The following is a 13165-nucleotide window of genomic DNA, read 5'->3' as shown; positions in this document are numbered from 1 at the left end:
CAGAATTAGTAGAAATGGGTGAAAGTTGAGAAGAGGCAGGTTTAGGCTTGATGCAAAGGAAAATTTCCTATCAACTACAGTTATCCCAAAGGGGAATGGGTTGTCTTGGAAGGCAGTGGGTTCCTCTTGCCCACCTTCATTGGAGAGCTTCAGGGGAGGGCTGCATGGCCACTTGCTGGGTTGATGTAAGAAAGAGATACCTTCCAACTTTTGAGATTTTGTGATAAGAAATAGGCTGCCTCCAGGCTCAGGTAAGGGTATAGTAAACATATATGGGCAGCTAGGGACCAATGGATAGAGCACTAGGCCTAGGGTTAGGAAGACTCATCTTCCTGAGTTCAAGTACTAGCTGTGTAACCTTGGGCAAGTCACTTAACCCTGTTTGCCTCAGTTTCCTCATCTGTCAAATAAACTGGAGAAGGAAATGGCAAATCACTTCTGTACCTTTGCCAAGAAACTTACCAAGTCACATAGAAATAAATCTATTTAAAGACTATTTTTAAATGATTCTGACCGAATTAAGGAAGAATTGAAAAAATACAGATATGTTATCCCACACAAAGTTAGGTCAAGCAGATGTTAAAATGTCAATACTTTCTTAATTGATTTTAGGGTTTTACATAAAGCCATAATAAAACACATAAGTAAAAAACAGAGAGGCAAGAATATCAAGAGGAAGCATGTGAAAAAACAAACAAACAAACAAACCCAAGCCTGCTGACTTGGGGTCTTCCCTATCAGATTTCAAAATATAAAGTGGAAATTCTAAAAATTACTTGGTAGTTGATAAACCAGAGAGAAACTGATCAACCAAACAGTATAAGGAATTCAATGTACATTAAAAAAAAGAGTGTTTTATAAACACAAGACTAAGCAACTTTGAGGGAAGAGAAATTATTAAAACAAAAATTATTATGAAAACTATAGAAGGCAGGGACAGCTAGCTGGTACAGCGGACAGAGCATCATCTTCATGAGTTCAAATCTTCAGACACTCACAGGGTGACCCTGGGCAAGTCACCTAACCCTATTTGCCTCGGTTTCCTCATCTGTAAAATGAACTGGAGAAGGAAATGGCAAACTACTCCAGAATCTTTACCAAGAAAACCCCAAAATGGGCTTAAGAAGAGTGGGACAGGACTGAAACAACTCAACAACAACAACAAATATAGGAGGGAATGACTGAACAAATTTAATAAGCATGACTGTCATTAAATACCGTTGTGCCACAGGACATGACAAAAGGAATATATTCAGAGAAACCTGGGAAGATTTGTACAAACTGATACAAAGTGAGACTTATAAAAGAGTATCAGTGAAACATTAAAAATACACGGGAAGAGGAGGAAGTTCATAAGGGAATAGAGACAAGCAGGGGAGTGTTGGTACAACTGTGTCAAATATAATACACACTTTGTAAAGAAAAAACAAGCTACACATAAATGAGATTCATGATTTCAGTGTTTATTAACTTCCATTACAAAGAAAAAAATTTTAAATGTACAAAAGAGAAACAAGAGCTTTAAATCACAGGACAGGTGAATATTACGTATCTATAATACTATAAATTTCATTGCTACCATAAAGTATACTGCTAAAAAAAATACAACAATAAACTCTTAACTGGGGCTTTCCAGTCAAGCCAGATGGTAATAAGAGGAGCCAGGATATCCACATAGCCTTCAAAACAACACAAAGAAACACCAGAGAAGAGAAAAATGGCTAATATACATGTAACAAAGAACTGGCAGATGAGCTCCCCAGCCCTCAGAGGCTGCTGCTGAGCTCTCTAGCTGGTTTCAGAGCCTCTAGGTTAAAATATGGCTCCAAATGACCTCTCCAGCCTTTGAAGATGCAGTAAACTGAACTACTCTTATGTTCTCACTCTGTTTCTACCTGGCCTCTATGCATTGATAAATGACTCTAACCCAAGTTTCTCTGGCTAGCTTCTGTTTCTGGTTTCTATGCAGAGCTGGCTTTAGCTCTCCGTTCATGGGCCCAGCCCCACAGAAATTTCTATTAATCCTTTTCAGGTGGGTGCAACCCTAGGGACCTAACTCATCTCCCCTTCTTCTTTTCACTAATGATGGGTAAGGCCCAGAGAGGGGGGTGAGGAGGGATCAGGGCAAGGTCTAGAACCTTCTGCCAAAGAAGGTATTAGAAGTAAGAATTTATAGCAGGGGTGACCAGGGCCTAGGTATTATGGTGATATTATGCTGATGGTTTCTACACACTTATTCTACCTTCCCAAGAAAGGGAGAAAAAAACCTATCACACAAGGTCCCTAGGGTCCTAGTCTCCACTGTGTGTGAAGGGTGAGGAAAATCATGGATGAAAGCAGCAAGCAGTGACAAACAGAAACCCCTCCGCTCTCCAAAAAAAAAATTATATATCTATAATATCTCTGGAATTTATTTGTCTCCACTTTTCTGTTCCTATTATTACCTGCCTAGACTATTGGGGGAGGTTGAATAGGGGCCAGTTGTCAGGTAGAACAGTGTCAGGCCTGACCTGAGTTCAAATCCAGCATCAGACATTAGCTTAGACATGTTAGTGAACCCTGTTTGCCTCAGTTTCCTCATCTGTAAAATACACTGGAGAAGAAAACGACAAACCATTCCAGTATCTCTGCCAAGAACACCCCAAATGGGGTCACAAAGAGTTGGACACAACTGAAAATGACTGTATTACAGCAGTATCCTAAAAATTATTCATGGCGCCATTCCCCTGCCAATCCATCCTTCGTGTTACAGTATCATATACTTAAACGTTTAGAAGGGGCTTAGAGGTCAGTTTAGTTCAAACCCTTCATCTTACAGGTGACAAAACCGAAGCCCAGAAAAGTAAAATAACCTGCTGCTCAAAGTCATACAGCTAACAAAGCAGTAGGGGCACAGTTTGAATGCAGGTCCTCAGATTCTGAACAAGGCTTCTTCCACCTTCTTTAAGCAGAGGTCTGGTCAACCTTTGACCTGGAAATCTTCAGAGTCGATTTTTACATAGGAATTACTAGCATGAATATTCTCCCTGCAGGTATAAGGATTCTAGGAATTAATTTGTCTTCTGATAGCTAAGTTAAAGCTTTATGGGTTGTTTTTAAAAACTGCCTTTGGCAGCTACTTTTTACACCAAATAACTTTTTGTAATGAACTCTGAATAACTTTTACCTAAGACAGAAATCTTACATAAATACTCAAAGGCAGGTTTATTTGCTGAAGTTACGCAAGAAGTGTAAGTGGACCTTTGAGCATCCCAAATCTGCCATTTCCAGGTTGTGTAACTTTGAATAATAACAGCTAACACTTACCAGGCACAGTGCTAAGTGCTTTACAATTATGTATTTATCTCTGTTGACCCTCACACCAACCTGGGGAGGGAGATAGGTGTTATTATTATCATCATGTTACAAATGAGGAAACTAAGGTAAGCAGAAGTTAAGCAACTTGCCAGATGACACAACTAGTAAATTTCTGGAGCTGGATTTGAACTATCTCTGCTTCCAGGCCCAGCCTTCTATCCACTACATCACCTAACTACCCCTTTAAGCAAGTCATCAATTTTCCTCATCTGTAAAATGAAGAGGTTAGACTATGTACTTCTAGAGCTGCTTCATTCCAAATCTCTGATCCTGTAACTATTTGCCAGGCAAACATGCAGTTATAAAGGACTGAGTAACCTAATAAAAATTAAGGTTATTATTTAACTCCACTTATTTTCTGACAGTAACAAAAAACCAAAGAGCAATCTCTAACCAAGTCTGACCTTGGGCCCCCCTTTATAAACCCAACCATCCTAGAAAAATACGAATCTTCAGGAATTACTAATCAATTTAAATAAAGTCTAACAATATTCCAGTAACAGAGATATTACTTTCCATTGTTAAAAGTATTTCTTAATCAATATAAAAAGTTAAATATAGTCCATGTTCCAGAAAGAGAAAGCGGGCTTGGAATTCTATCCTTGTTGGTACTATGCCCAACTTATTTGCAGCAACTCTGGGCTCGGCCCTCAAGCAAAGGCAATGCAACCCAAGAAGCTTCATATCTGCAAATTCATGTGAAGATCACAGACCCACCGAAACTTGCCTCATGGTGGCTGAAAACACTCCAATTCTACGACATAAAAACTTATGTTTGAACATTAACTACTCAAGGTCAAAAAATATGTAAAGTGCAAAAACGGCATTTCCCAGCCACCAAATAATTAAGGCCCATTTGGGAAATGCCCTCTGCCAAGTGGCAGGCCTAAGTTTAAAGGGCTTATTTATGTTCAAACAGCCTGTTTCCTAACTCACTTCCACAAAGCTATTTCTCTCTTGGACAATAAGTCCTTTGATTTCATGACAAAAAAAAATTTATCAGTGTCACTGGATGAGGAAAAAAAATATATTCAAAGAAGAATTAAGAAGGATCTAAGAGAGTTAATGAGAGGCAATAATGGGTATTACGAGCACAAAAGAGGCTATTACTTGAGTCAGGAAAACCCGAGTTCAAGTCCTGACTCTGACACATACTGGCTATATGCCTCTGGCCAAGTCATTTATCCTAGGCAAACTTTTAAGACTCAAAACTCTGGAGTAGGTGTCAATTGGAGGAAGTGGCATGAACTTAATTTAGCAATATCATCCTTTGTTCCACCAAATCTAATCAAGCCTAGTAACTTTCAAGCTGGTACCAAGACTTATTGTTTGCCTTCCCTTCTCTAAGAAAACCAAGACATCAGGAAGGTGATGTTATGACTTGCAAGTGAATTGGACTTAAGAGCGGGAGAGCTGTGCAAAGTCAGGGTTTCTGGCTGAAACAGAAACAACTGCTATTTACACTCACTCTGAGCCACCAGGGCCCAAAAAAAGACCAAGTGAGGCTTGCACTGGGACCTGTTGTTGGCCAATCTATGACAGCCAGAGTGGTTTGGGTTTAAGGCACGGTCTTTAAGAAAGAAATCTAGCCTGTAAACCCCAAGTTATCTTTTGACGTTTCAGTGCTAAAATTTACATTCCTTTGGGCAGAGCACCCAAAGGTAAGGGTATGGTACCCTATGTGGACAGAAGGAGAGGAGGGAAAGACAGAAGGAGGTGGGGAGGGAGAGAAGGAAGGAAAGAAAAAAAAGGATGTAACTACTCACTACATCACTACTCATAGCCCAGCCCAGTCTCTCTAACTACTTAATAGTTCATTCATACCCTCCTCATTCAAGGAAAACACACGGACTAGAGCTATCTACTAGCACTAGACATCCAGGATTTATGAGCTGGACTCTTTGGACCTTTGCTATTGCTCTGCTTTTTTGAAACACCTAAGCTTCCTCCCCTGAAATAAAAGTTTAATAGGGCCTCCAGACAGAGTTGCGACGGTGAATATTTTGTAATTTACATAAGTATTCAGTGAAATACTTTGCCTAGAGTAACTTCGGTTGAGTTCCCTGGGGGGAAAGTTACCAAAGAAATGTTTAAACCCAAAGGTCAGCACCTTTAACTGAATTTGCACAGAATTGAGGGGAAGGAGAAAAACAAACTTAATTCTGAAGGATCAAAACAGGGTTGAAGAAGACAGCGCACAATTTTAGGGAAAGGGATCATTTATTCGAGAAAAGCGTCGGCCTTGGAGTCTCACGACAAGGATACAAACATCAGCGGTCACTTCCTGTGTAACCTTAGTTTATTCATCTATCTAAATGACTAGACTGATTTAAATGATTTGAGATCCCTTCCAGCTCTAAATCCTGCGATTCTCTAGCAATCTACGATGTGAAGAACACAACCAGGCTCGGATAGACAGCAAGCAACTGGAATTTTTTCCGATAAGAAAATTCTACCTCCAATCCAGATTGCAGCGCACAAGGTGGAGAAATCTTAAATCTAAGTGGAGAGGCTCAGATAAGATACACAGCTAAGCCGGTTTTCTTTCAATCCACGCCAGTACTCTCCACATTCAGACTAGCAGCCAGTCCCCGGGGTACAAAAATCAGAACTCCAGAAGATGTATGCACACACTCTCCTCTCAGCTTGAAAAGAAAAGAAAAAGTAGGAAACCCACCCCTCTAAAAACTTCATCCTGTTTTCCGATAGGCAACCCACACAAAGAAACCAAGGCAGGTGAAAGACCCCAACACTCTCATTCATCACCACACTTTTAAAGTGATCTTCCTGGGCACATGTAATCTCTGGCCTAATGTACTTGACCTTGGCTTGGGGGGAAAGAGCGGAAATCAGCTCGCTCGCGATGAGCCCATCTGGTTCTTTGCTAGCAAAACTTGCAGCCGGGCGCCCGAACTTGTGTTTCCAGTCCCGCCAGGGCCAGATGTGCAAAGAAGCGCCAGTTTCTTTCTCTACTTCTTCCAAAGCTGCTAAACCATCGAAGGTTTCCTAGAATGTAAACTTTTTTTGGGGGCGGGAGGTAATGTATATCTCTTTGGTGAAGCTAATTCTCAGAACAAAATTTCGTGCACGAAATGAAATACACAGGATGACAACGGAAACCAATTCTGGTAATATATAGTATCTAAATGTGAATAACAACAACAGATCCGCCAAGTTCAGATCCCACGTGAGGAACCCCCGCCCCAGAGTTACATCCGGACTGCAAAGAGCGCTCCCCAGAATTCAGGGGAGGGGGGGCTTTGAACTTGCCTAAGGTCGGGGTGCGCAGCAAAGCCAAAGGGAGCGGATGCAGCCGGTCCGGCCACGCTGATCTGGGGGTGCAGGCCGCTGCGGGGGACGGAAGAAATCTCGGTGGGGGGGTGTCTCTGAGACCCCCGCCCTCTCCCACGGGCGGCCCGTTAGTTGCTAGTCTCCACGGCAATGCACCCAACCACTTAGGACCCCGGGACCCCCGGAGACCTCCCAGAGACAAGAGCGCGCGTAGTCCGCGTGACGGCTCCCCAGACCAGCCGTTATCGGGGCGAGGAAGCCGCGGCGCGCACAACTGGGTGAGCCCCAACGCTGGCCCCAGTCCCTTACCTGGGCCGGCACCAATGGGCAAGTAGCGGCAGAGCACCCGAGCACGACCTTCCTCGGTCTCCGCTGGAGCGATCCCTCCACTGAGCCCCGCCCCCTTCCAACCCCGCCAGATACCATAAGCGGGAACGGCTGGGGGTGGGGCGGCCGGAACCTCCTCGGTCTGGGACCGGGCACGAGGAAGCAAGCTTTGCTCCGCCCCTTTCCCGCTCCGCCGCACGCTTTAGGTGGGAATGGCAGTGGTGGGCGGAACCGACTCGGGAGAGGGCTAGAAGGAGCCCGTTTTCCCTATGGGTGATATTTGGCGCCAGTCCTTCCCTGCACCGATCTCTGCTCATTGGCAGGAATGGCAGTGGTGGGCGGAGCCACTCGGCCCGGGAGGGCACGAGGGCGCAAGTTTTGGCGCTGCTCTGGCCCCTCCTCCGAGCCCCACCTCTTCTCGGGCTCTGCTAGAAGCTCGAGGCCGGCATGGCAGGAGTGGGCGGATCCCACGTGTGCTGAGAGAGTGTACTAGGGTACAGTTTTGCAAAGAAAGGGAGGTGACTGGGCTCTAATCTGGCGCCTCTCTGTCTCGCCACGCTAATGAGGGAGAAACACACATGCTGCTATCATGCTGGTCCTGGATTGGAGTCGTCCCCATTTCAAGGAAGATTTTTTAAAAATTAGTTCTCACGGCATTTTCATGCCCCCAGTGGGCCAAGTTCAACTAACTGTCCACCCCCAAAATTTAAATAACCTATTATTTCTCAAATGAGGACTCTCCTTTGAATTCTCACTGCTACCACCCGAATACAAGTCCTTATTTCTTATCTGGATTTAGGCAATATCAATGAGCATTTATTAAGCATGTATATATACATATATACACACACATACATATGTATATACATATAGATAAATTTCATATATGCACATGCAAATAAAGACACACATAGACACACATATATAATTCAAAACTACCACATAGGGTACCACCTTTGGGTGCTCTCCCCAAAGGAATATACATTTTGATCACTAAAATCTCAAAAGATAATCTTGGGGTTTACAGGCTAGATTTCTTTCTTCATGCCTTAAACTCAAATCACTCTGGCTGTCATCGGTTGGCCAACAATAGGTCCCAGCCCAAGGCCTCACTTGGTCATTGTTTGGGCCCTGATGGCTCACAGTGAGTATAAATAGCAATTGTTTCTGTTTTGGCCAGAACCCCTGAGGGTCTTCCCCTCCCAGATTGTTTTGTTTTGTCTTTTTGATTAGGTAAAAGAGGCCATTCTCTGCCTCATTTCTTACTGAGCTTTAATCACTGAATAAGCATTGCCTCAGTCAAACTGAGACCTGTTAAAGACCGTAGCTTAAAATGCCCAAGGTCTCCCACTGCCCCCAGGGCCACCTCCAGTTGTCCTGACCTATGTCAGATGGGCTCACCATGTAGCCTGTGAACTGTCACTATTTTATGGCATACATTCATATGTGTATTTTTCTCCTCATTTGCCAAAGGGATTAGCTAACATTAATTGCTTCCAAGATCTTTAATGATTGACTTTCTTGAAGAATTTTTACTTTCTTTTTTTTTTAGATTTTTTTTTTTAGGCAATTGGGGTTAAGTGACTTGCCCAGGGTCACACAGCTAGTGTCAAGTGTTTGGTCTGAGGCCAGATTTGAACTCAGGTCTTCCTGACTTCAGGGCCAGTGCTCTATCCACTGTGCCACCTAGCTGACCCTAATTTTTGTTACTTTCAACAGCATTACAATGAAGATTAGCATTTAGAAAGCACAAAAATTAATCAACTGCCTCATAAAAGCTTTGGAAATTTTAAAGATTGTTAACTGGAAAACTCCAATCTCAAGTTGATTATTAAGTCAAATAGATTTAAAGACATTCCATTTTATAAAAATAATTAAGTTTAATTCTCTTCCTTAGGAATATGTTATTAGAAAATATAATTTAATATGTGAACTTATATCGCTTTATCAGACTGAAATAATGAAAGAATTTTTAATTATTCAATTTATTAGAACTATCTACTTGGTCTTAAGGGCTGCTAGGTGTCACAGTGGATAAAGTGCCAGAACTGGAGTCAGGAAGACCTGAGTTCAAAGGTGACCTCAGATACTAACTGGGTAACCCTAGGCAAGTCATGTAACCCTGCTTGCCTCAGTTTCCTCATCTGTCAAATGAGCCGGAGAAAGAAATGGCAAACTACTCCAGTATCTTTGCCAAAAAACAAGACAACAACAACAACAAATAACAAAAAGGAGTCACAAACAGTTGGAAACGACTGATAAGGACTGAACGACTACTTGGCCCTATGAGAAACCCTATGAATTGCTGGTGGGAAAAAAATTGCATCATTTAAGTGATTTTTTAAAATGTGAAGTTGATTTGAATAATTTTCAGAATTTTATAACTAATAATGTAGAAACAAACAATATTCCCATCACTGCAACTACAGTATAGGAAAAGCTAAAAAGATAGCTAGTATTATTACAATTAGTAGTATTAAAGTTGAAAAGGGACTCAATTCAAGGAATATAATTTGTGAGGGTAAGTAATAATTTAACATTGGGTCACATAAAATTTAATGACAATAAATTTATTGGGAAAAGATCAGATTGGGATGCAACCCTGAATTGCAGCCATAGGTTGACCATGAATAAAGAGTTGGACAAAAATCATCTAAAGTATTCCTCTTGGGGCAGCTAGGTGGCATAGTAGATAGAGTGCCGGCCCTGAGGCCAGGAGGACCTGAGTTCAAATCTGACCTCAAACCAAACACTTGACACTTACTAGCTGTGTGACCCTGGGCAAGTCACTTAACCCCAATTGCCTAAAAAAGAAAAAAAATGTAAAAAAAATTAATGTATTCCTCTTGGTTTGACTTGACAGTAGGGATCAATCCTCAGGGCATGTGCTGGCCACATGCTGCCTGCTGCCAGTCTATGTGAGGCATTTGATGAGCATGATGACATGTAATGGAGGACCTGGATTCAGAACATGGGAAAGCCTTTTGTAACCATTTCTTGTTTTCTTACTGCGTGGCGCAGGAACAGGCCAGTCTTACTCTCTTTCCTAGTGGCAGATGAGGCAAGAACTGCTTGTTCTCTAGCCTCTAGATGGAGGACAGCAATAGCCCTACCTGAGGCCGACCTGTGGCCTTGAATGCGTGGCACCGCTGTTTTTTCTCTCCCTGTTGTGTTTCTTACTCCCACTCTTAGGAGAATGAATATCTGAGATGGCTTTAACCTTCAAAAGATTGGAAAAGCCACCAGAGGTGACTTGAGAGACCTAAAGTGACATGGCCAATGTAGGAACTCATTCTGCTTGATTGATACATATTTATTATAAAGGTTGTTTGCTTGTTGTTTTAAATGGGAAAAGACGGTAGGGAGAGAAACTAGATTTTTGCATAGTAAGGAATTGCTATAAAACATTCCCCTTATAACCTAGGACTTCACTTACCCACAAATACATACAACATCTATGGGAAAAGTAGACTCTAAGTTTGTTGTTCAGTCATGTCTTCATGACCCCATTTGGGGATTATCTTGGCAAAGATAGTGGAGTGGTTTGCCATTTCCTTCTCCAGCACATTTTACAGATAAGGAAACTGAGGCAAACAGTGTTACATGACTTGCCCAGGGTCATACAGCTAGGAAGTGTCTGAGGCTGGATTTGAACTCAGCAAGATGAGTCTTGCTGACTCCAGACCTGGCACTCTATCCACCGCATCATCTAGCTGCCTCAGACCGAAACTGAAGAGTTCTTGTTTCTGTTTGCCCTTTGTTTTCAGGGGACCAATGATATCACACAATGATGTCTTGCCTTGCCAGTGAATGGTGAATTGGGTTTAAGTGAGGCAGAGTTGCACAAACTTGTCAGCCTCACTCTCTTTTCCAGGGTCATCAAAGGCCAGTGGCAAGACAGAAGTCAAGGTGACTGGTGACGGTTCGGGATGCAGTGGATGACCTTAGCATCTTTGACGTGTGAGCAAGCTCTAAACACTTCACAGAACCTGCTTCACCTGCATTCATGGCTGTTGGAAGAAGTCTTCATGGGTTTGGGGTAGACACCCCCCTAACTCACCAAAGACTTTGAGGCACCTTGGTTACCTTCAACCTGGTTTATCCCATCTGTAGAGACTGTTTACCAGAGTGTGGTTGCTGCCCATGCTACAGCTTCTTGGAGCAGGTGGATAAGCAGTCCTGAAAAGAGCTAGTAAGCCCTCACACCAGAGGGGCTAATCGTTAAGAGTACAATTTTAGTGAAGCACACATGAAGGGAACACATAGGGCAATAGGGTAACCCACAACCTTTAGTACTGCTAGAAGTCCTTTTCTCCCTTCCCCCTGAGTCCTTACTCAGCTCTCTTTGGGGGCAGCTCTCTGATGGGTGAGCTGTATATGTGGGCTCTGGGGACTAGTTCCCTGTTTGGAGTCTGTAACTGGCATTTCTACCACAAGAGGTCACACACCACCTTCCTTGGGTAACTGTCTTTCCACATCCATCTACGTTTGGTGTGTCTCTCTATTCCTGATGCAGACACTTCCCATGCTATCAGCCATTGCCACTCCGAGGTTGCCTTTGCTGTTTCCTGCCAGGCCTCCCAGACCTTTGGACCTTTGAGAACTCACAAGTTTACCACCAGCCCTGGACACACCCACCGTGAGATACTCATTCACTTAAGATCAGGAAAAAAACAAAAACAAGTATGTCAGAGGTGGCCCTATCTTCGCAGACACATGGACTTGGGTGAGAGACAGGGCAATTGCTCCCTACCCCTCACCTGCCTCCTCCAATTCTCTGGAATTCTCTCAGAATTCTCTGGCCTCAGTGGCCAATTAGGAGACTTTCCACCATCACACTTTACAAAGTCATCAGTCATGCAGAGTTAGAAGTAAGCTCTCCCCTGTGCCTCTACGTAGTCATAGGCAGAGATTATCTGTGCAGGCATTATACTTCTATGAGCTGATATAGTGTGTAGAAAATAGAACTAGGAGGGGCAGCTAGGTAGCGTACTGAATAGAGCACTGGCCCTGAAGTCAGGAGGACCCGAGTTCAGATGTGGCCTCAGACACTTGACACTTACTAGCTGTGTGACCCTGGGCAAGTAACTTAACCCCATTTCCTCACCAAAAAGAAAAAAAAAGTGGCTCTCTAAAAGGGAGTGGAGGGAGAGATGAGTGGGAAAGTTAGGAGATAAAAAACAAAAGATATCAATAAACAGTACACAAACAAACCTATGCACAGGCATGTGTCAACAAATACAGGGAACATATAACATTTCAATTGCTCATTAGACTTTGCATTTCCCAGACATTTTGGGAGACTACCAAGCAATATTCCCCACTCACATTCACCTCAGACCTGCACTGTCCAAGCAAATATCATGATTGGTCCGGATAGTTTACATCCCAGCTGCAGGATGGCTTTTCCCTTCTCCAAACTGCATCTATTCAGAAAATCTTTCCCTGGGAGGCTGGTGCCTAATTCTCAAATCTAGGCGCTTTCACATTCTAGATTAAGAATGAGGTAACCCCCATGGCTAGAAACATCCATTTTCAGGAGCATTTGACTCTGACCTGTGCTCAGAAAAGCAAACTGAAGCAGAAGAGATATCTGCAGTTGTAGATCCAGAAACTGCCTTCAGGCTCACCAGCCACGGGTTTGCACAGGCTACTCCCCAAGTAGTTCTGCAAACTACCATTTTCTGCTTCTGAGATTGAGGCAAAGGAAGTAATCCTCTTCCTTTCAACCCTTGCTGTCTCCGGTCTGAAAGTCTAAGACAGAGGGGAAAGGGAACAACACTGATAAGCACCTGTTATGTGCCGAGCATTGTGTTAAGCATTTTACAAATATTTTTAAACAAATATTTGATCCTTACAATAATTCTGGGAGGCAGATGCTTGTTATTATTTCCACTTCACCTCTGAAGAAACTGAGGCATACAGGTTAAGTGACTTGCCCAGGGTCACACAGCTAGTACATATCTGAGACCAAATTTGAATTCAGGTATTTCTAATTCCCAGATAAGAACTCAGATCTTTTCGATTCTAGGCCCAACACTCTATCCACTTTGCCACCTAGCTGCCTCTAGAGAAAAAGTAAGACTCTAGACTGATAACTACAATTAGGCTGTTCAACTTCTTTTCATGTTGTTTTCATTTACATTATTGTAGTCATTGGTGCAAAGACAAGTCAGGAAATCAGGAGAGT

General features: G+C 42.9%; 1 protein-coding gene across 1 annotated transcript in view; it reads right to left on the bottom strand.

The window, feature by feature from the left end:
• SHMT1 (serine hydroxymethyltransferase 1) overlaps positions 1 to 7298 on the bottom strand; it is a 36615-nt gene extending 29317 nt beyond the window's left edge. Inside the window, 1 exon segment of the mRNA XM_020967369.2 lies at positions 6958 to 7298. The gene's annotated coding sequence lies outside the window, so the exon portion shown is untranslated.
• Between the last annotated feature and the right edge of the window lie 5867 nt (positions 7299 to 13165).

The sequence above is a fragment of the Phascolarctos cinereus genome, unplaced genomic scaffold (assembly GCF_003287225.1).
Source record: "Phascolarctos cinereus isolate Bilbo 61053 unplaced genomic scaffold, phaCin_HiC Scaffold_4;HRSCAF=312, whole genome shotgun sequence".
NCBI lineage: Eukaryota > Metazoa > Chordata > Mammalia > Diprotodontia > Phascolarctidae > Phascolarctos > Phascolarctos cinereus.
Note: the sequence above shows the minus strand (reverse complement) of the source record. Positions and strands in the feature narration are given on the sequence as shown.